This window comes from Puntigrus tetrazona, unplaced genomic scaffold (genome assembly GCF_018831695.1).
Source record: "Puntigrus tetrazona isolate hp1 unplaced genomic scaffold, ASM1883169v1 S000000081, whole genome shotgun sequence".
NCBI classification, from domain to species: Eukaryota; Metazoa; Chordata; class Actinopteri; order Cypriniformes; family Cyprinidae; genus Puntigrus; species Puntigrus tetrazona.
This window is the reverse complement of record NW_025047758.1, coordinates 1-22,500: the sequence shown is the minus strand read 5'-3', so window position 1 is coordinate 22,500 and position 22,500 is coordinate 1. Positions and strand designations below refer to the sequence as shown.

The 22,500-nt window shown below is 41.2% G+C and overlaps 1 pseudogene; it reads right to left on the bottom strand.

Annotated features, from left to right (window-relative positions):
- Nucleotides 1-2,544: 2,544 nt before the first annotated feature.
- LOC122332471 lies at nt 2,545-21,639 on the bottom strand (annotated as a pseudogene).
- Between the last annotated feature and the right edge of the window lie 861 nt (nt 21,640-22,500).

The following is a 22,500-nucleotide window of genomic DNA, read 5'->3' as shown; positions in this document are numbered from 1 at the left end:
TGCATATTACTAAACAAAAAATAGTTTCATGAAAAATTTCAGTCAACATTTAACAGCTTCCAGTTGATTATTTCCCATATCTAGGACACCTTTAGTAACACATTCCTCATTATCGCTGGATAACACATGAATTCAGACTTCAATTACAAAATACTTTTTCTTTCTTCCTAAAATTCCTTACACTCTGTTAGTGACTATACTTCCTAGCTAGCATGCATACTCAAAATGTTTTATAGTTATATTTATTAATGATTGTAATTATAGTAATTGTTTTTAGAAAGGTTCTGTGGAGCCGTGTCTGAAAGCTGTTGAAAGATCGAGAAGACATGATCAGAAGTTTTCTACGTGTCTCTGTTAAAGTTTTCAGCCGTTCATCATTAAACGAAGGCCGATCACATGTATGTCTTCAAAAGAGGCTTCATCTGGAAAACATCTACTGTCTGCAAAGACCTGCTGAACGTCTTTATGAGTCTAGTTAACGTTTTCCATCATAAACCCGGCTCTCAAACTAGCTGTGTCTCATGAGAACATGCCAGCAATGTTTGTGAGTCATTGAGTCATGAGTTATCTATTAAAGACTTTTTAAAGTAAATTCATCCTAATAGTGACAGCTAGTGTTCTGCCTGTGAGTGACACACGGGTCTAAATTATCCAGATAAATATTGCAGTTCTCTATTAGATCAACAATAACTCGTCCTCCGGTCCAGCAGGGGGCAGTACCTCCACAGATAATGGTACTTGTATATCTGCAGCATAAATACTATCTTTCTTTTTACTAACTTTTTACCCAAACAGTTTAAACTCACAAAGGAATGTGCTGTGAAACGTCATAAACTAAGGAGAAATAAGTCCAGGTTAAAGAAATATCTAGGATCCTGTATATGATGGCAGAGATGGGGAAGAATGTTAAAGAGGAGAGAGACAGCATGAGAAGAAGAAACTGGTTGATTCCTCATTCTTCATTAAAGGCCGCTGAGGAACAGGACAGGATAAGGCTTGTTCAGGGTCAGGGGTCACCGCCTAAACATTTCATTATCATTCTGATGAAAGAAACACATACATGAAGAAAAGACTGGCCTTGAAAAATCCTACTGACAATTAGAGTAGTAGAGGTGGAGAAAGAGTGAAAGAGTGTGTCTGTCTGTTCCTGAAAGAGGACTTGAGCAGGATGGTGTCTCAGACCTCTTTGTCTTCAGACTGCTGCGTTTTGGATCTAGTCAAGTTCAATGACATCACAGCCTCAGAAACCTGAATATTTTCATCAATGTAATCATGTTTATCTTAAAACACACAGGTTACTGCAGGATGTTTAAGCTCAAAAAGTAAGGCTTTCTAAGCCTGTTTTATAAGAGCAGATTGAGATTTACAGAATGACTGTAAAAGCATGATTTGCAGTTCAGATTCAGGTTTACACACACACACACAATAAAAATACAATTTCAGCCTTTCAAATTTAAAACCTCTGCTTTCTGAGATGGTTTGGAGTGTTGACAAACCATGCAAGTGTGAAAACACCCTTAGCGTATATTAACACACACTTCTTGGAGTGTTTCAGTGGTTTTTGAGTACAGCTCACATCAGGAGCCACACTGGAATCATTATCTGTATGGGAGTGATCCACAGGACCTTCAAATGTAGACACCCACAGAAAGATTTAAGAATCACACAGTCTGAGACTCAGTGATTGCTGAACAAACCTTTGATATAAAGACGGACCAGACTGTGTGAACGTGGATGCAGTAGTGTGTGTGAAAGAAGACGACCAGACAGATAATCACTTAATCATTTCTCTCTGTATTCTTTATTTCTCAGATTCAACACTGATGGAAGCAATGAAGTACTACAGAAATTCAGAGACTGTGTGTGTGCGTGTGTGTCGTTCATTTCAGTTTCTGGAAATCAGCAGTTACTAACAACATCAAGTATGCTCCTGTATTATATCAGATCTGTTCAGATGAGCTTATGAGAGTCTGTCAGAACACAGAGCATTAATCTTATACAGATCCTCCTGTACAACACGTGACTGAATCTATGACAGCCTTTTTATATAAAAACAGATTTTATATGAAAACTGATAAAAAATGACATGAAGAAGAGCAGATACACAGAAGACCTCAAACATGATTACAGACATCTGAAACTAATCCACATGCATAACCTTTACATATATATACCTATATATATATATATATATATATATATATATATATATATATATATATATATATATATATATATATATATATATATATATATATAAGTATACATTTTATTCTGCAGAAAACAACTTGGCATATAATGAAATTTGCAAGTAAAAAAATAAAAATCTAAATTTATAGATATCTAAAATGCAATGACATTACAAAGACGTTTTTGGTTTTATGTCATCAGTAGTGAGATGCGATTACATAAGATACTAGAAATAATTTAAAAAGCATTACTGTCCATAAACAAGTATGTTGAGATTTGAATAACTCCTTCGAGTCTGTGTAGACCATGCTTACATATGTTCAATACACAAATATACAAGCTGTATGCTGCTTTTCAGAGACTCCTCTGAGAGCCGATCATGACTTTGGAGACGAAGTTGGCGATGGCGCTGGCGGGCTGCTCGGGGTCGTGCTCCGCAAACACGTGACACACGTTCTCCTGACCGCTGCCGCTTTCCTGCGCCCACGAACCCGAAGATCCTGCCGAGAGAGGAAGTAGATTTGGTGAGTCAATCTCTCACCAGAACAACTGACAGGTCTGCGGCTCAGTCCGTCACGTTTACTGCATTAGATTTAACCATTAATTACATGCGTCCAAATACACCACAAAAGACAAAAGACTATTTAAAGCTATTTCTGTGTTAAATGTTAAAAAAAGTAGTAGCTTTACAAATAAATATTTGAATGAAATACATATAAACATATAAGCTAATGGCTATGGAACGTGGAACAAAAGAGATTTGTTTTTATTATTCATGTAGCTGATGGGGAGTCATTGATTACCAACAGTCTTCAAATACATTCTTTCATTTCCACAAACATAAGTAGTGAATCTACTCATGTCCGTTCACACTCAGTACTCACTTTGCTGAGGAGCAGCCGTCTCTAATTCCATCTGTGAATGAACAGAGACACAAAGAAAAATAAATATGAGACGTACAGAAACATGAGAAGAGTCAAAGTGAAATGAAGCAGAATGCACTCACTTCCGATCCTGTGGGTCCAGAGCACAGAAGATGACGGGCGTTTACAAGCGTAGTGTCTCCGGAAGAACAGCCTGTGAGTGAGTGTGTGTGTGTGTGTGAGTGAGTGGTGAGTAGGAGTGAGGAGTGTGTGGTGAGTGTGTGTGTGTGTGTGTGTGAGAGTGAGTGAGTGAGTGAGTGAGTGAGAGAGTGAGTGGTGTGTGTGTGTGAGAGTGGTGAGTGAGTGTGTGTGAGGTGAGTGAGTGAGTGTGTGAGTGAGGTGGTGGAGTGTGTGTGAGAGTGGTGAGGAGTGAGTGTGTGTGTGTGAGTGAGTGAGTGAGTGTGTGTGTGTGTGTGTGAGTGAGGTGGGTGAGTGGGTGAGTGTGTGTGTGAGAGTGAGTGAGTGGTGAGTGAGAGTGAGAGTGAGTGGAGTGTGTGAGAGTGAGTGGTGAGTGAGTGTGTGTGAGGAGTGAGGGTGAGTGAGTGTGAGGTGTGTGAGAGTAAGTGGAGTGAGTGAGTGTGTGTGTGAGTGAGTGAGGAGGTGAGTGTGTGTGAGAGTGAGTGAGTGAGTGAGTGTGTGTGTGTGTGTGTGTGAGAGTAAGTGAGTGAGTGAGTGAGTGAGTGTGTGTGTGAAAGTGAGTGAGTGAGTGAGAGAGAGAGACAGTGTGAGTGGATGTTAGTGGACTTTCCTCAGCTTCAGATACATGAACAGACAGCAGCATTTGATGTGATTTCAATTTTCTTTTCCCTTTGGAGTGTTGTTTGTAAAGATAAGATCCTAAAGTTTGCAAAGACTGGTAAGTCTCAAAACCAAAGAGATATTCACTGTTCCAGAACAGTTGAACACTAATATTAAAGTGTGTTCAGCACATTTACGGAAAACTGATTCCTGAATCTCTGCTGACTGTAACAGAGACTATAAAGAGACTGATTCTCTACAAGAACAGTCTGGAGCTCCTGACTCACAACCTTTAAGTGTTTTCTTATTAAAAGAATCTGTTTCCCCTGGAACGAATGCCTCATTTGTAATGTGATTAAACCGGCCTTCTGAGCAGCTTAAAACCAGTTATTGACTGTTAAGTATTAACAGTTTAGCAGTTAAACTAAAGCCGTGGGATAGGGTTAATAAATGTTTTCATTGTTTTAAGAACAAATGACTCTAATATTAACAATGTATATTCTGTGAAACTACAGTGTTTTTTGCTTTTAGATGTATTTAAGCTTGTTGTAGAGGACTCTCATGAAATACTAGAACACTTTAAGACAGTATTCCCCGTGAACTTGTGCAGTGGCACTGAGTGTGTGTGTGTGTGTGTGTGTGTGTGTGAGCTGCATTACTTTCTCTGGTTGTCGGTGAGCGTGATTCCCTGCGAGGACACTTTGAAGTGCACTACGGTGGAGGAAGGAGCGAGTCGGCACTCAGGACCACGGCGGTGGCCTTCTGCACCGCCTGATTCCCGTCAGAGACTCCATCTCCACGAGCCCAGGAACCACGTTACAGGCTGAAACACACGTGATCACGACAGCGTGAGGTTAAGAGCTGAGAGATTACACTCAGGTATCTTCACTGGACACACCTGCTCCTTGTTTCAGCAGCTCAGCCGCAGAGTTGGTGATGGACTGTGATGAAGAGCTGACAGCGTCCTCCAGAGGATCTGAGGAGAAACATCACACCCAGCTTTAGTCTTATTATAATCATGTACACTCACGCAGTCGCTCATAACTCTCCTCCATAATGAGCCATCAGGATTTAACAGTGCTTAGAAACTACTGGAGAAGTCACTTTTTCTCATTAAAGCTGCACTTATTTGATCACAAATACAGTGAAAATACAGTAATGTGATGTATATATATATATATACATACACACACATTTCATTATATTTTCTATTGATTGTGAATGAACGTGTGTGATTTTGATGGTTGTAGTATGAACAGTAAGTGAGATGAATACCTCTGTCAGGAATGATGAGTTTACAGGGAAGAGCCAGAGGAGTGATGGAGTGCTGACAGACCAGAGCACTTAGACTGCCTGCACCACACACACACACACACACACACACACACACACATCAGCGTGAGAGAGAGTCACACAGCAGCATGAATCCATCAGCAGGTCAGATGAACTTGCCAAAGTAGGGTTGGTTTGGACATCCTTTGAGCCGGACGCCCCGCGCCGAACACTTTCGATCAGAAAGTGACGCACCAGCTGGCTGGACAGATCCACTCCTGACACACACACACACACACACACACACATATAGATAACCTCCCATTTAAGTAGCTAAAGAGAGACACATTCTTACTGATTCAAAGTAATAAATGATTATGTGAACACACAGATGAAGGAGACTCTCCGATCGGAAGAGTCTCACCTCTCCGGCTCTGCAGGGCTGATGGTGGTGGTGTGGACACCTTCATGGCCAGTCCAGACGCTCCTTTAGAATGAGTGACGCATCCTCACGATGAAGGAGCCAGGCTCCTTGTCCTTCAGAGAGCGTAGCTGCGTGAGAACAGAGAGCGGTCAGATGAGCGCCAGACACCGTCTGTCAGCCGTCCACGATCGGGACCATACCTTGCTTGGCGATGTCAGGCTTGTACCAGTACTTGGAGGTGTCCTGGACGAAGCTGACGGGGTCAGCCGTCCGAGGGCAGCACGCTGGGAAGGGGATGCTGAGCGAGCTGCCGCTGTGAGGACTGGAGAAACCGCTGGAGACACGAGCCCTTGAGACAGCTCTCCATCAGACTCCAGCGCCTCCAGCTTCTCCTCAGATGGCTGCAGGACTCGGGCTCTCGGGCCGCTCAGAGGAGAGCTGTGGGCGTTCGGAGCGGGCAGAGACTGACCGGAGGACGGGGCGAAGCTCACACAGTCTACAGATCTGCATCGGCAACAACACACTACTGTCATCATCAACTGAAGAACATGCTGCTGATATCATTAATAACTCAACAACACACTAATGTCGCCGGTAACAATTCAACAATTCGTTTTCACAGCAGGTTTTACATTGGTTTCTTCAATCTGATTTTACAGGGGCCATGAAATGCATTTAAATTCAAAAACATGAAGCATATTAAAAGTACAAAACAACTTAACCCACATTGAGCTCATTGGTCCTTATTCTTCACTCTTTTCCAGTTTACAGTGACTATCTACCCAACAGTAAGAACTATAAATCAGATGCGCTCTCCAGATGATCTGATCTTCCCAATGAACATCTCAGCACTTAACCACTGCCCAGACTCTGACAGGAATCCAGGTGAATGAGTTACTGGACTCAAGACCAAGATGGGGATGTCAGCTCTATTATCTGAGTGGACTGGGAGGGCTAAGGACCTGAAGAGAGACCATTGGTAGAGCCCTGACTGTGCTCCACTTCCTCTGTACTCATTTCCTGTTTGAGTGCTTCATATTCAGAGACCATGCATTGAACTCACTGCGGAAGCTTTGCCTGTTACTTGCTTTTACCCAGCATTATTCTGTGCATGATTCTGCCTGGTTCTCTGATTTTTGGTTGTCTGGATTATCTGGTTTGTATTGGTTACTGATTGGACTGATGTTTCTTGGACCCGATCACTCTTTGTATGTTGACAGATTAGCCTGCTACTCTGGTTTTGACTCTGTCTGCCTTCTCATATCCATTTGTGGTAACTTTCTTTGATAAACTTCCACACACAGATTCTAACTAAGACTCAGAATCCTTGTTACAGTTTATAGATATGTATTATTCAATATTATAATCAAAGCATGGCATCAATACAGTCTGGACAATACAATACAGACCAGAACATCCAGTGACCCAGAGAAGACAGGTCAGGATTTCAGCTATTCTTTCTTTCTGTTAAACCTGGCACTGTGTTATACATGAATGAATGAATGAATGAATGAATGAATGAAGGCTGTACCGGTCAGAGAAGGCGTGGACTCCAGTGATGTATGAGTCGTGATGCTGGAAACCTTCATTTGAAGCTCCAATGAATCCTGTGTTCTCTCTCATATCTGAAAAGAACAACATGAACAGATCTGCTCAGGTTCACAGGACAACACTGACCGTGAGGAGTGTGTCCCTGAAATCCACTAAAACAGGTCAGAAGAGAAATCGTGTGAGTTACCGTGTTCAGCTCTACAGGATCCGAATGAAGGAGCGGCGTCTGTCTGAACGCTGAGTAACACATCATGCTCTTCACTGGAGACAGAGATCAAGACACACACACACACACACACACACACATCAGTGTCTAACAGACAGCGGGTGAAGAGTGGATGTGTGCAGATGATCTTAACATCATTTCAACCTGAATACTGATGATACTCTTGATAATGATTTATGACTGAACAAAATACAAACAATTAATATACTACTCTGCAAGAAATATCTCAACTAGTGTCCTAGTGTGTGTGTGTGTGTGTGTGTGTGTGTGAGTTACTAGTATGGAGTGGGTGGTGTGATGGGAAAGGCTGGTGTTGAAGGCATCACATCACTGCCAGTGTCCAGTGAACTGTGAGATGAGTACTGTACACCATCTGCTCTGAACACTTCTGCATGCTGCATGCACACACACACACACACACACACACAAACACACACACACACACACACACACACACACACACACACACACACACAGACACACACAGAATCACTGGACCAGGTCTAGCAACACAGTCAATGCAGGAATATTAAAAGCTATTATAGATTGTGACAAATATATATATATATATATATATATATATATATATATATATATATATATATATATATATATATATATATATATATATATATATATATATATATATATATATATTTTGTCACAATCAATAATAGCTTTTATTATTCCCTACATTGACTGTGTTACTAGACCTCACTAAAGTTTTACTCAAATTGTTTTGCTATTAATATCATTTGCATTAAACTAGTGTATTGAATGAAAGTGATGTAATTAATGAAAAAATTAAGATGTCTTCATGATCCTTTCAGAAATCAGTGTGTGTGTGTCACCTGTGTGTGTGGTGCTGCAGTGGTCAGTGTGTGTGTGTGTGTGTGTGCAGCTGCAGCGGTCAATGTGTGTGTGTCAAAGCAGCCCGGTCAGTGTGTGTGTGTCAAAGCAGCGGTCCAGTGTGTGTGTGTGTCACCTGTGTGTGTGCATGAGTGCCACTTAGTGTCAGTGTGTGTTTCTGCAGTGTTCAGGTTCCCAGTGTCCAGGCCGTCTGTCCTCTTCCTCCAGTGAGCTCTGTCCCTTCACTTTCGTCTTTGGGCTCTTAATGAATCTGTGCTCTGATGAGATATAAACACACACACACACACACACACACACACACATACATGCAAACATTCAAAAGTTATATTTTATGCCAATTGTGAGGGTTCTCAGGATGAAGGAAATATTCCTGCACTTTCTCCTGATTTCTCTCTCAACATGGCAACACCAGAGCTGTCAGTCAGTACATGGAGAATGAAACATGCACTGATTGTACTATAATCACGATCATAAACCATCACTGAATAACAAGAACAATCGCCTTGTGTTTGCTCATGAAACTCTGGCACAGATCACGAATAAAGACACTAAATGTGTGTGTGGCAGTGTGTGTGTGTGTGTGTGTGTGTGTGTGTGTGGTGGTGTGTGTGTGTGTGTGAGTGTGTGTGTGTGTGTGTGTGTGAATGTGTGTGTGTGTGTGAGAGAGAGAGAAACACACAAGCAGTTGTTCCACAGACAGTCTGGAAATGACTTTCAAATTCATGGTTTTAATAAGAGCCACAGCTCCATTCTCCATTTCTCGCTCAGGGGTGTATTTATTGGCGATAGTCAAAAATATGATTGTATTGTATATATTGTATGTGGTCAATATGATAGATTTTTCTTTATGCCAAAAATTATTAAGTAAAGAAATTTTTGTAAATATATCAAATTATGATTTTCTGATTAATTAAAAACTTTTGATTAGTTAATACAGTATGCACATTAGCTAATGACTTCCTTAGAACAACTAGAACAGCGGATGTTATGAATTGTTTGCTTGCCTCACTCAGATTGCTGATTTTCAATTGTGTTATCAACCCTCGATAAATACATACAGTCATCACTCAACACAAGTCTTCTCTGCTTCACTCACCTAAGGTTTTGAAAATGATAGAAAGAGCATGTTTGTGTGAATGAACACACAGAAGAGCGTGAGTATGAGTGATCTCACCTGTTTGGCCCAACGCCTGAGCGTTTGCTCCAGCGGTCTCGGCTGGAAGCAGCTGGGTTTAGTGGAAATGGGCACAAAAGCGTGGGATCCAGGTCAGGATGAGCCTGGTTGAGCTGATGGATGGAGTTATCGATGTCCAGCGTCAGAGCTGAACTCCTCGTCGTGTTTCTTGTCCGTGTCTTGGCTCTGAGAGACGGTGGAGCTCGAAGGACAGCGGTTCTGCACTGAAACAACAAAAACCAGCACCTCATTCACTAAAGTGCTCATTACGTGACTAATCCAATGGAAAATCACGATTCCATCTTTTTAGACTCAAAATAATACTGTCAGGTTATACTTAAGATACACAGTAAATAATTAGCCTAAAAAGGCACTGACACAGTCTTTTTAACTATGCAATTAGGAGTTTCTCTTTCCAAATGCAACATTTTACTATAGGAAAGTATTTAAATGAATTAGGCAACTTAGGTTACTAACATTTTTGCACTTGATAAATTACTGGCTATTAACTTAACAGCCAGCAATACACAGGAAACAGCAGCAGGTTTATTGAACAGACAGGTGGATGAAAGCAAGAGTGAGTCCAGGTGAGTGTATGGGAATGGTGAGGGTTCTTGCTTCTTATCTGAGAGTTAATGAGTCCTTCTTTTCCAGGAGATTCAAGAAGAACAGGAACATGGAGATGGAGCACAGGAGCTGAGACAATGAGTTAGACTTGGGATGCTGAGGCTCTCTGTGAGATGAATGTGAAACTGAAGTCTAGAAACAGAAGCTGAGAATCTTCTTAACTCTGCTAAAGGGCTGTAAGAGCTGATTTGGGGATGCTCTGAGGGTGGATGCGTGAGTCAGAATAGAGATTCTCATATGGGCTTTTCCCTGGGAATTTTGGGGTCAAAGTGCACTCATAGCAAACTCTGGATTTGGAACAGACTCTAAACTATGTGAGTTCAGACTGTAGTGGCTTCTGTACTTAAAGGATGATTCACCCAAAACTGAAAATCATCCTGTCTTGTACTCACCTTTGAAGCATCTTAGGTCTATGTGACTTTCTTCTTTCAGTCAAATCAATCAGAGTTATAATTACAATTATCCTTCCAAGCATTTGAATTGGTTTAAGCAGGTGATAGAAGCTGCAAAAATAATGTGCACTTTGGAGGTTCAGACAGTTTCTGTTAAAACTCAGATTGGATTAAGTCTGGAAAGAAGAAAGTCACACACACCTAGGATGCTCCAAACAGTTTTAGGGAATATTACTCCATAAAGCACAGAACTAGCGGCCATGATAGGTTATGACTTAGATGAAGGATCATATAAAATGCATCAACTCTTCTTGGGCATTCCTAGAGTACTACAGATCTTCTAAGCCTCCTTGAAACTAAACTATCAGATCTGAGTTGCTCATTGTGGATGGAGCAAATACACAGAGGACATAGAGGTAAATGCCAAATAACAGCAGGTTTATTGAACACGGACAAGGTGGATGAATGAAGGTCATTGATTCCAGGTGAGCATGTGGGAATAGTGAAGTTCTTAGTTCCATTATCTCCATAATAGCAGGTAAGAGTCAGATGGTGTACATACACGATCCAGAGAAGCAAAGCAGCAGTGGAGCTGAAGAGAACACCGGAAACAGGCGCTAAGTAACAAGGTAGCGATTGCATAGAAAACTGTGAGACCAGACAATGTGACAGGAGCTTGATGCAAGGAGCTTGATTAGTGTTGATTCCATGACTGCCATGTTATTTTTATTTTGCTTCAGGAAATAAAAACTACTTGGAACCTTCATCCAGGAGTCATGCAATACCAGCTCAATCTGACCTTCATTTATTGTGCTCTATAACTTTTATATGATATTCATTCCTGTTAGATTTTTGTGCGTTACGTAGAGAATTGTGTGTTGTGTTTTTCAAAAGCATAAGTACTATATTGAAAAGTCAGAGGCTGGAAGTAGTGTATAGTATTGCAGATTTGGTGTGTGCTTCTGCTGTTCAGCTTTCCAGAAGCGGTGTGACAGTAATTCTGTGTGTGAAGTCGTAAGACTGTTGTATTGTTTGTGCTCACTGGGGCTTTAGGCAGCAGCTCCTGCAGGTGGTGGCTGAAGCGTTCCTCCGCAAGCGTCCTCCTCCGGCAGTGCGAGTACTGCTGAGCGGCGACCAGCTGCTGCTGATGGACCCAGGTCTGTGTGGGTATCCGGCGTGCTGGAGCGGCGTGAAGGCTCGTCATATGCGGCCGGGGCTGCGAAGCCGTCTGACAGCAGTGAGTTCTGGCTGCTCTTGTGATAGGACGAGAGAGCGTTGCCCAGACTGTCCATGCTGTGCAGAGTCGGTACCGCCAAGGCCAGCGCCTCGTCGTGCAGGATGTCGGTCGCGCTCCTTCGGTCCTTTCTCGAGTCTCGGGCGGCAGCTCCGAACCAGCGCAGCCTCGGCTCATCTCGTCAGGCCGGCCGCTGGGCGGCAGCCAGGCTCCACACGCGCACTCCTGCTGGCTGGGCTGCGGGTTCTGGAAGCCAGTCAGCCGGTGCGCGCAGCGGGCACTGGACAGACCTCGAGTCGCTGCTGGCCGAGAGCGTGCAGTGGTCAGGGCTGGAGGAGCGTGGAGCGCTGCGTGTTCCTCCTCACCGAGCCTTCGGTCCACCGTGAGACACTGGAGTACCGCTGGAGAGAGGGATGTGAAGGGGACACGGCTGAAAATGTATTCAGATTTTGTTCTCTACAATATTATCAACATTCAAGGTATATTGAAATTTAAAAGCATGATTTCCAGTTAGGAGGAGGCCACAAGAGACGGCGTACGTGACTATATTTAGAAAAAAAGTGCATGCTTAAATAATGTTCATAAACCATATCTAAACAAGTTCTCAAATGAAACAATTTTGACAGCCCTACACTGCATGATGAAAACAAGGATCATTGTAAAGAAGCCGCTCTTCTCTGTCATTCACCAAATGAAACGCACTTGAAGATTGAAATAAAGTTGTGAATTAAAGTTAGTAACACGTATTCTGATAGACATTCCTACTAACAGTAAGTAACTACATGTCAACTAGCAGTCATTAGAGTATTAGTAGACAGAGTTACTTACAGTTAAAGTCTGGAAGCGACTATCAAATAAAGTGTAACACTTCTTATAGCGTCTCATATTTCCGGTCTGAATGCAGTGAACAGGTGTGTGTTCCAATAATGCTGTGCATCTGTGCTTTGTTTCCTCCTGAACTGAAGAAGGACAGTCACTGAGACTCAGGGTGGGGCTACTCTTCCATATATGGAGACTGGAATGTAACCGCAGAGGCGGAGCATGACAGGAGGGCGGGAGCACCAGTGTCCTATGTTTGACACATCACATACGATTATACATACGAATATATTTTCTCTTTTTTGTTTTAATTTAACATGATAGTTTTTACAGTGTGTGCTATTTTACTAAAGAAAGTCATTTCTAAGTACAGTGTAATATTGAAACATCGAAAAGTCTGTAAAGTTAAGGCCAGTCCTGTGAAGCCTGAGATGATTCTGGGACAAAATGGGGCCAAGAATGACAAAGCAGAAGAGCTCTTCAATCTGGAGATAAAGCAAAGCTCTTCACATCTAAACACACGACTCAGGCCTTGGCATTAACAGACACTCACATAGTTTATATGTGCACTTTGGATGAAAGAAATAAGAAGAAAATGGAGTACTCTGTCCAGAAAACACATAAATAAAGATGCTTTTAGATGATTCATTAATATTTGAGTCCTTGGATTTGCTAAACGAGTGTAATGAACTAACTTTTTGGCAAAATCTCAAATTCAACCAACGCAACTTTTTCTTTTTGTCTGTAGCTGAAAAATTAGTCTGTGCATTTACATTAATTTTTCCAGAACAGGTCACACAGATTCTTTCTATAATGAAAAAGCCTTATTGTGCTGCGTCTCAGTGGCGAAACACAGCAGTGTTTTCTTACTTATGTGAATTTGCATTTGAACTAAACTTCATAACTTTCTAGTCACATGACTGTTGAAGACCCGGAGGGCAAGGACCTCTATCAAGCCAAGCAAATATTTAGATGCCTCTCAGAAGGAATAAAACAAAGAAGACATGTGAGCTAAATGCTGATAAAGTTTAGGCTATTTGGAAATCCATATGGCATGCACACACCACAATATTTCAATCCAACAAACATATTGCCTTAAACAACAGATTTTGTTCACGCACCTTATTAAACGAAGATTTACTCCAAACTAAAAATTAGATTTTATCATTAATAGCTTATCGTCTCTTGTTGTTCCAAACCCATTTAATCTTGAGTTGTCATTGGAACACAATTTATGTAAGAATATTTTAGATAAAAACAGGAGGCTTATAACTCTCATGGAATTCCATGATAGTCCTGAACCATGAATATTTCTCTAAAACGCCTTGATGCAGAAGGTCAAAACCATTTCATCTAAAGTTTGCATTAAAATCATTTCTTTTCTGCCTTTTCAGACATGCATTGAGAGAGATGTATGGCATCTGTATTGTGTTTGTCATCAAAAGCAGCCAGGAATTAGCCAGCACAAACAAAACATTATAATTACAATTCCAGTCGAAACTTCTGCCAAAGCCTCAGCATCACAGCTGTGTGAGTCAACAGACTGACCACAGATCAGCTGAACCACTCACAACACGGGCAGGACGAAGCTTGTCAAAGCTTGCATCTGATGGGTTTCTCGAGCTGTAATCCGATGCAGCCCAAATCATAAAGTCATTTGCTCCCAAAACGATGCTCTGTTTTCTTCCTGTGGTTCTGGTTCCTCCTTTAGTACTCTGGCTCTCCGACACACGGGACAGACCAGTATGCTGGAAGTCTCATACTAGGTCTGGAGGTTTGTTGACCGCTCAAGCTCGGTTAGTGATGCTGGCCGAGGAAGCAATGCAGTGTATGGATATTCCTCATGAAGCAAGCTCTGCAAAAGACAGCACTGTATCATCCACGGCCTCCTGTAACTTTCGAGGCCTGGGATACACCGCGGAGTGTGTGTGTGTGTGAAAACAGTCTGCCAAAGAGGAATGCTCCTGAGAACAGGGGCGTCTGTTTGTGCTTGATCAAACCTCAATCATTAAAGGTGCTGGAACTTGTTTTCATGAATATATTTTATACAAAACAGCTGTGTGGGGACCTGTGATTTTGGCCAGACTATTCCTGTGTGTGTGTGTGTGTGTGTGTGAGTTTGTGGCGGGTGGAGATTCAGCCAAAGAGCACATGAAGTCCTGCCATCAGCCTCACCGCATGATCAGAAAAAGGATGCATGGACTCTCGGGGGTGGTTTCAAGCTGGCGTGTGTGTGTGTGTGTGTGTGTGTGTGTGTGTATTGTGCAACAACCAGCCACAGTACAAGAAAAGACAGACTGAAAATTGCCCAACTATGCAAAAAACAACATTTAAGACGAGCTCCGGGCAGCAGATGTGATGTATAATGCAGAACTGAAAGGAGGCTATCTGGCGCTTTAATAGGTCAGTGGGGTTGGGAGATATACCAAGTAATATGGTTAACTGGTAGAAATTAGTCAGCTTCCGGAGTCTATCGTGATTACATGCTCAGGCTTACATTGCTGTGTTGAAACTGCTTCACATGTGTTTCTTTAAAATGCAATTTAAGCCATTAAAACACAATCAGCAGTGAAAGAGAACTCATTTGTCTGGAGAAACAGTGCTTTCGTAGAGAGAGGGAGGTTGCTGAAATGATATTCTTTCCACTTATATATAGGGTTGTAATATACACTCACTCAATATGCCTTTCAAGTGAAAGCAAACAGCTGAGAAAGAAAACACACAGGCTAGATAATGCAAGACTTCTTAGAAGTGATATGCAGTGCATTATTCTCGCTGTCATTCATTTCATGTTCATCAAAACAATAAAGAGAATCTGTTCTGGCTACTAAATTACTTTTTAAAATTTAATATAACATTAATGAAATTTCTAGCTTGAGGGTTTTTTTGTTTGGTTTTATTTCTATTGTGATAAGACTTTAACAGAAGGCGTGATAATCCATGGATACTTAAAAATACATTTATTTATATTTCTGAAAAGGAAGAGCTAAAATGTGATATACACAAATATAACTTGGAGCATGTCTAATACAACAGGCTGAGTTTCTACAGATTTTTGCTTGGGTTTCAGTTAAGATGCGAAGCTTGTGGAGTTTAATATGAGAGCTAAACTCAAGATATATAAAGCACTATTGCTCATGTGATATCATGTTTTATATTACAGATCAACAGACAAGAATGTCTAATATATTTAAATAAGTAAAGAAGGACAACAGAGAGGATCTTAAGACTAAACAAAACCACTGTTACTGGTTTTTAAAACAATATGCATAAGCCTTATTTGGACACTGCGTTTGGAAATTATGTAAAAAACTAATACCAGTTTGGTTAAGTGAGATGATTAAATGACTCAGCGAGCGATTTGATTCATTCCCTAAGAATCAGTATTTTTCATAGACAGTTGAGTAAATGATTCAGAGACAGAATCAGGACAGTTCATGACGTGACTGAGGCGTGAGAAGTGTTCATTAAAACAGGATACATACAAATTAAACTCTATTTTTGAACCAAGTTGCTGGACACACTAGAACATAAAACATGCAATAAACATTTGTTCTTTTGTTTTGTTTGTTGTTTTTATATTTAGATAATAATGAGAGATTGATCGCGACATATAATCCTTGCTGCTAATAATGTCTGTCTGATTATGTATTAAGTAGAAGCTAACTGTATGATTTTACTGAATATTTTTGCCAACCGATGGATCATTGAGTCACTACTGATGAGCTGCTAAATAAAATGTAGAAACTTTCATTTCTGTAAAGCTGCTTTGCTTGATTTTAGCACTTTTGAAAAGTGCTATATAGCTTAAATGAAGTACAATATGATGGTTCTGTGACAACAATGACATATTGCTGATAAATGAACAACAGACTCGAGTATCTTTGAGGGGATGTGAGCATCATATAATCTCAAGCACATGGTCTCACTTTAATAAATAATCATCCACGTAATCCTACACACCTTCTGCAGTGCAGATGTTCTGTTAAGTTCCACTTGGAGAGAAGTCGGGCGCTCATGTGATCGAAAGCGGTCACCCTCTGGGCGTTGTGCCAGCGCTCTGAACCTGTTGAACAACAAAGAGCATGTGCGGAGAAACCTCAGTGTTACACAAACAAGAACACAAAAACCCACCTGAAAGTCTTTCTGAGCCCTTCGGAGAAAAACAGCTCACTTTCCCATACTCTGGAAATCTGGCATCCTGAAATAGAAACATCAGGACATCAAGACCTGACATCAAGGCTTTTTCATTCTGAATAAGCTCCTGGGCGAGTCACTGCGCCTGCAGCTCAGGCGGCCGTCTCTGACCTTTGTTAGCCTGCTCCATGTCGTCTTTCTGAAACACGAGGCTGTAGGCCTGAGGCAGCTCCTGTGAAACTGAACTCTAGAAAACAGGCGTCTACCGCTCGAGCGACCGCTCTTATGGAAGCATTTCACCTGAAGAGAGAGAGAAGAACGTGATAGAGAGAGAAGAAAGAAAGAAAACACTCACAGAGAAGAGAAAGAAGACAGAAAGAGAACACTTTGATAGACACACAGAGGTTCCTCGCTGAGAGTATAGAGGGCATAGATGGATAGGTCTGATCACCAAATATTTTTCTCCATACCATTTTACTTTCTTGTAGTTTATAAAAGTATTTATCTTCTTTATCATCTTTTTATCAAGCATCTAAAGAAATTCTAATCCCATAAACCTGGTCTGTCTAGATTTAAATCTAGAGAATTCTCTGCTTTCAGTTCGTTTTAGCTGGCATGATTCCAGGGATGAAAAAAATTCATCATTTCTTTCTGTTTTTGACCAGCGTGTGTCTGTGTGGCGTTGTAGAGTTTATTCAGGGTTTGTTTGTACCATGATGTCTCCTTTCAGAAGCTGAGCTGGTTCAGGCGGCGTAGATCCTGTCTCTGAGAAGGCGGCTCCAACGTGACTGCTTCACAAACCAAATCAAATCAGAAGTTTATCATTAAAAAAAGTAAAAGTATCATTACTAAAAGTAAAAACAGTGAATGAAATATACTTCAAAAACTAATAGCATATCTCGTTACTAAAAGCCGCGCATGAGCAGAGTGTGGCCGGGTGACTCACTGAACTCCGGAGACATACACCACCTGCATCCCTGATACACCTTCAGATACAGCTGACCTTGGCCTGCAGGAACACAAGAGCTCACGTTACAGCGGCCGGAGTCGGCTGGACGCTCACGCTTACTGAACTTGACCTCCTGTGGCAAGTCCGAGGCGAGAGGCGCGCCCGTGAATGATAGCGCAGTGCAGGAAGAGGAAACGTGTTCATCTTGATGGAGCCGCTCAGGGGGCATTGAGATCCTCACGTGCCTGAAACAGAATAATGTGTGTTCAGCACTCCATCTCCTCATGTCTTCTGTCTCTGGAGGATAGTTTTACGCTACTGGTATCAGATCTGGACTGATTTTATCAAGTAAAGGTCAGAGAATAACTGCAGTCATATCTCAGATGAACTCTTCACGGGACTGAAGCAGCTCAGCTACTTGATTCTCCATCAATCTTTTTCTACAAGAATCTGATCATCAGGACCTTTGGAGGAGCTTTACTTTCCACTGTTCCTCCAGAAACATCGCCACATCTTCTGAGGACCTTTATTCTTCAGCTTTCACTGAGCACTTGCATTATATGCTTTGGATCATATTAATCTCATCTTACTGAGGACATATTACTGGAGATATAGCGATCTCTGATAAGATCAGGGCTGAAAATTAGAACCCCAAAATGCTTGTTTAAAATCAGTTTAGGCCAATAAAAGTGTAAATGCAAAGAAATATTTTGATGATAATGTAAGGAAAGAGGCTAGCAAAGAAAGGTCGAGATCATGTGTGCCAATCACCTTTTTCTGGGGCAGCGTCATCAAAGCAGAAACCTTGTCATCTAGAACTTCCTCATGGCGGGCGATCTAAAGCCACAGTCTGTATCCCGTCAGGAAGATACCAACACATTCACACCAATCCATCCACAGCATCACATCAGACCACAGCAGCTTGAACACTTTCGATGATGAAGATGAGAGCAGCCAAAACTCACAGCATCCGGTGTCTGAGAAACTGTATCGTTTATCATTGTTTCGGCACAAAAACACCTTCCGCGACCACATCAACACAATACAAAACTGAATAACAGTCTACCAGTTAGCACGCGTGAACAAAAAATTCAAGATTCTAAAAAAACCATGAAATACAATGCAGCTTTCAGTTTAATTATCCTCTATATAGAAGAAGAAAGCCTAACAATAATAATGTACTTCTGAAGCATGGAGTAGGCAATATTTACTGCAATGAACTGAATACTTTTGTTCTGTAAAAGTGCTGCCACAGTTGACTGTTTTTCATGTCATTATGAGTGACAAAGCATGTTGGTCGACAATCTTTTATTTCTAAAGTTATGTAAGGGTTTATGTCATATTTGATTAAGTATGAGAAATTAACTGCTGTGCTAAGACTAAAAGTTAAAAATGTATGAAGAGTTTAGAATAAAGGACCAAGGTATTTGAAAGCGGGAGCTAGCTGTTAGACAGTGCTTAGCTGTAATAACAATAAGCTATACGCAAAATATTATATAAAAATCACAGAATCAAATTATTATATGAATTTATACCAAATTAATGATATTAGATCCTGATGATTCCACACATGTATGAGAGAAAGAGATCTGTAGAAGATACCTGGCAGAGCGTCTGTGAAATGAACAAAGGAGGAGATGACCACCCCCCAACCCCTGCCCTTCCTCCTGAATCAGAGAGAGATGCTAATTACAGAGAGACAGATGCACACACACACAGACAGACACACACACACACACACACACACACACACTCACACACACACACACACACACACTCACACACACACACACACACACTCACACACACACACACACACACACTGCACATCCACACACACACACACCTGTATCCTCACCCTGCAGTGAGCCAGCCACCACGTGCAGCGGAGTCAGCATTCAGCCAATTCTCTATGGCCTTACAGATAGTTGCAGATCTTATCCAGAGAGAGAGCGAGGAAGTCCGGCCATCCAGTGTCCAGAGTCTGAGAGACCAGCACATCAACACAGGTCAGATACACTCTGAGATCATGCTCCAGACTGGATGAGGCAGATCCACACTGTAAAAAATGACCAACTGTAAAATTACTATAAAATTACAGTTTTGCTGTAAAATGCTAAAGTAAAAATAACTTTGTTCAATGATGTACATTAGGGCTGTATGTGACATCTAGTATTGTTAAATGAATGTTTTTTCAGTCTCTCAGGTGTTGAGTGTTTGTGTGAATGGAAACTGCTCACCTTCTATAAATACAGTATTTAAAGCTACTTGTGAGTTGGTTTTTGTTTTCGTCACGTTGACTCTCATCATCAGTGTATTACAAAGTTACAAAAACACAATTCAAATACTTCAGTAGATCGCTATCTAAAAATGTTGCTACACGTATTTTTACAATAAATAGTAACTGGCAAGCCACAGCTGCCCGTTTTTACTGTAAATTTTGCCAAGATTTTTACAGTGCACACTACTGCTGTAGGAGTTCATCTTAGTAGACTCCTGCTTTTTCTCTCTCTCCGGACAGGTTGATCACCTGGAAAACCAGGGCGAGTTAAGCGCGTTGGAGCTGGATCGAAGAGCGTTTCTGCGCTGTAGAAGCGTCCGCGGATCCTCACCAGATAGTTGTCTGCGTGTTTGGAGGCGGAGCATGCGTGTGGCGTCTCTCCGGTTCGGAGAGTAGAGTCTCCTCGAGCGATCTTCGAGGAAAGGACACGCAATAATGCGCTCCGTCACGTGGGGTAGGTGAGGTGGGCTGTATCCCTCCTCATCTGCAGACAGAAATAAATCAGCCTGAACTTCATGCGTGGGAGATTTTGAAATACTTTGCCAACATTTTCACTATATTCTAGTAATTTTGACTTTATTCTTGAAATATTTAGACTTCATTCTTGTAGCACTTCAACTTTATTCTCATAAAATGTTCTCATAATTTCCCATTATTCTCAAAATGTATGACTTTAATCTCATAATCTTAGATCTTTAAAAAATAAAAAATTTCGACACTAAAACACAGTCATAATAAAGAGTCCTGTTCTGAGAGGAAACTGCTGCTAACGACTCATGAGTAGACTGTCCAAATGAATCAGATCAAATCATGAACATATTCAAAGTGATTCATTTCTTAAAGCCCTTCAGAGTGATGTTGTTCCTGAGTTGATCAAGGCAGTGAACACTGTTTCAGAATCATTAACAAATGTAAAAAACCCAGCACATAAAGTGTTTCTTCTCCTGAACTTATGTCAGTTAGTGCCTTGTTATCATAGCGTTTCTGAGCATCTGTTGTCTTTGGTATAATGCAGCAGATCTCTGGACTTCCTGCCAGGTCTGGGCGGCTTCATCCGCTCAGCTTTATCTAAGTGACCATCTCAGATTCTTCTGTTTAACCTGCATCGGCCGCTCCGGCGGACAGAGAGACAGATCCACAATCACCACAGGCGTGAGGAAGAATAGATACTTTATAGATGTTTTATAGATACTAAAATTATTCACACAGGTAGTAACTGTAATTAAATTACAGTAAACCCCTTACTTCACTAGTAATGAATTACAGTAACAGGTTACACACCCAGCACTGCTGAGGAGGACCTGAGTTGAGTCATCCAGGAGCAGCATGTGCTGATGGAGGCTGAAGAAGTGTCTGATTCATTCATCTGCACTAAAATGTGTCTCTGAACCTGAAACCAGACAGAAGAAGCACACAGAATTGGACAGCATCGAAGAAGATTTTAAGAAGTATCTGTACTTCTTTTTGGAAAATCACGTTCAATGAAGATTTGTTTTCCCATCATAAATATAGCCAAACGTCATGTTCAATTTAGTAATATGCGTGCTAAGAACTTCATTTTGAACCAAGGTCTTGATATTTTTCGCACACTCCGTTGTAACTCTGGATGTCCAAGCTTGGCCGTGGTGCAGCTGATCGAAGCCCAGTGTCTCAGGGCTCCAGGCGTGTCTCTGCAGGCCCTTCGTGGGCCCACACATGCCTGGGATCCAGGTGTATGCGTTCTGAGAAGAATCCAGCTCCTGCAGGCATGAGAAGTGTAATGCCTGTATAAACAGAAGCTCCTGGATCAGCTTTTCTGTAGCCTTCAGCTGTGCACTAAACCCACACAACATGTTCAGAGTGTCCAAAGCCCTGGACCTCCCAGCCAACACGTGTCAGACTCCATCTGCAAACCTCTCCCAGAGACGCACAGCACTCAACCTATTCTCTCTTTCTTCAAAATAAATTTAAAAACTCTCACTACTTTCAGAGTGTTTTCTTTGGAAACTTTTTTGGAAATTATAATTATTGCTTGTGAAAAAGTGCAGGAGATATTTTTATAGTATAATGATTCCTTGAGTGCTTCTTAAAAAGATGATCTTAGAGTTTTATCTGTGCTATTCTGGGACACAATAAATATGAACTTTAACATATTTTTAACATATCTCTGTATTTTTGAAGAAAATGTACTTAGTTTCCACTTGTAGTACACTTAGACCATCTTTATTACACTAGTACACTTATTGTGCAAGTGTACTATAGAGTAATGACTAAATAAATGTTTTAATGACAGAGATGATAATATAAATGTACATTTGAATTATGTGTGGAGTCCAAAAACAGCACAGATTGATACAAGTTCATCTACAGAAGATACACAGGATTTTTATATCTGGACTAGTACTTTTTGCACTCTAGTACTACTTTTTACTGAATTTCTTTTGTAATTAATTATCAAAACATAGTAAAGTAAAAAAGTACAACAGTATGCTTTGGAATATTGTGACACTGATAAAGTACAGATACTTGAAATGTACTTTCTGTCTGCTTCTGACTGTACACAGAAGATAAGAAACACACTTCTAAAAACACCTCCTAGATCAGACCAGATCAGAAACACTTGACACTGAGGAGCAGATGGACCAAACTTACACACAACAACCTGCTCCAGACACTCTGACTGACAGCTCACACACCTGAACACACACACCTGA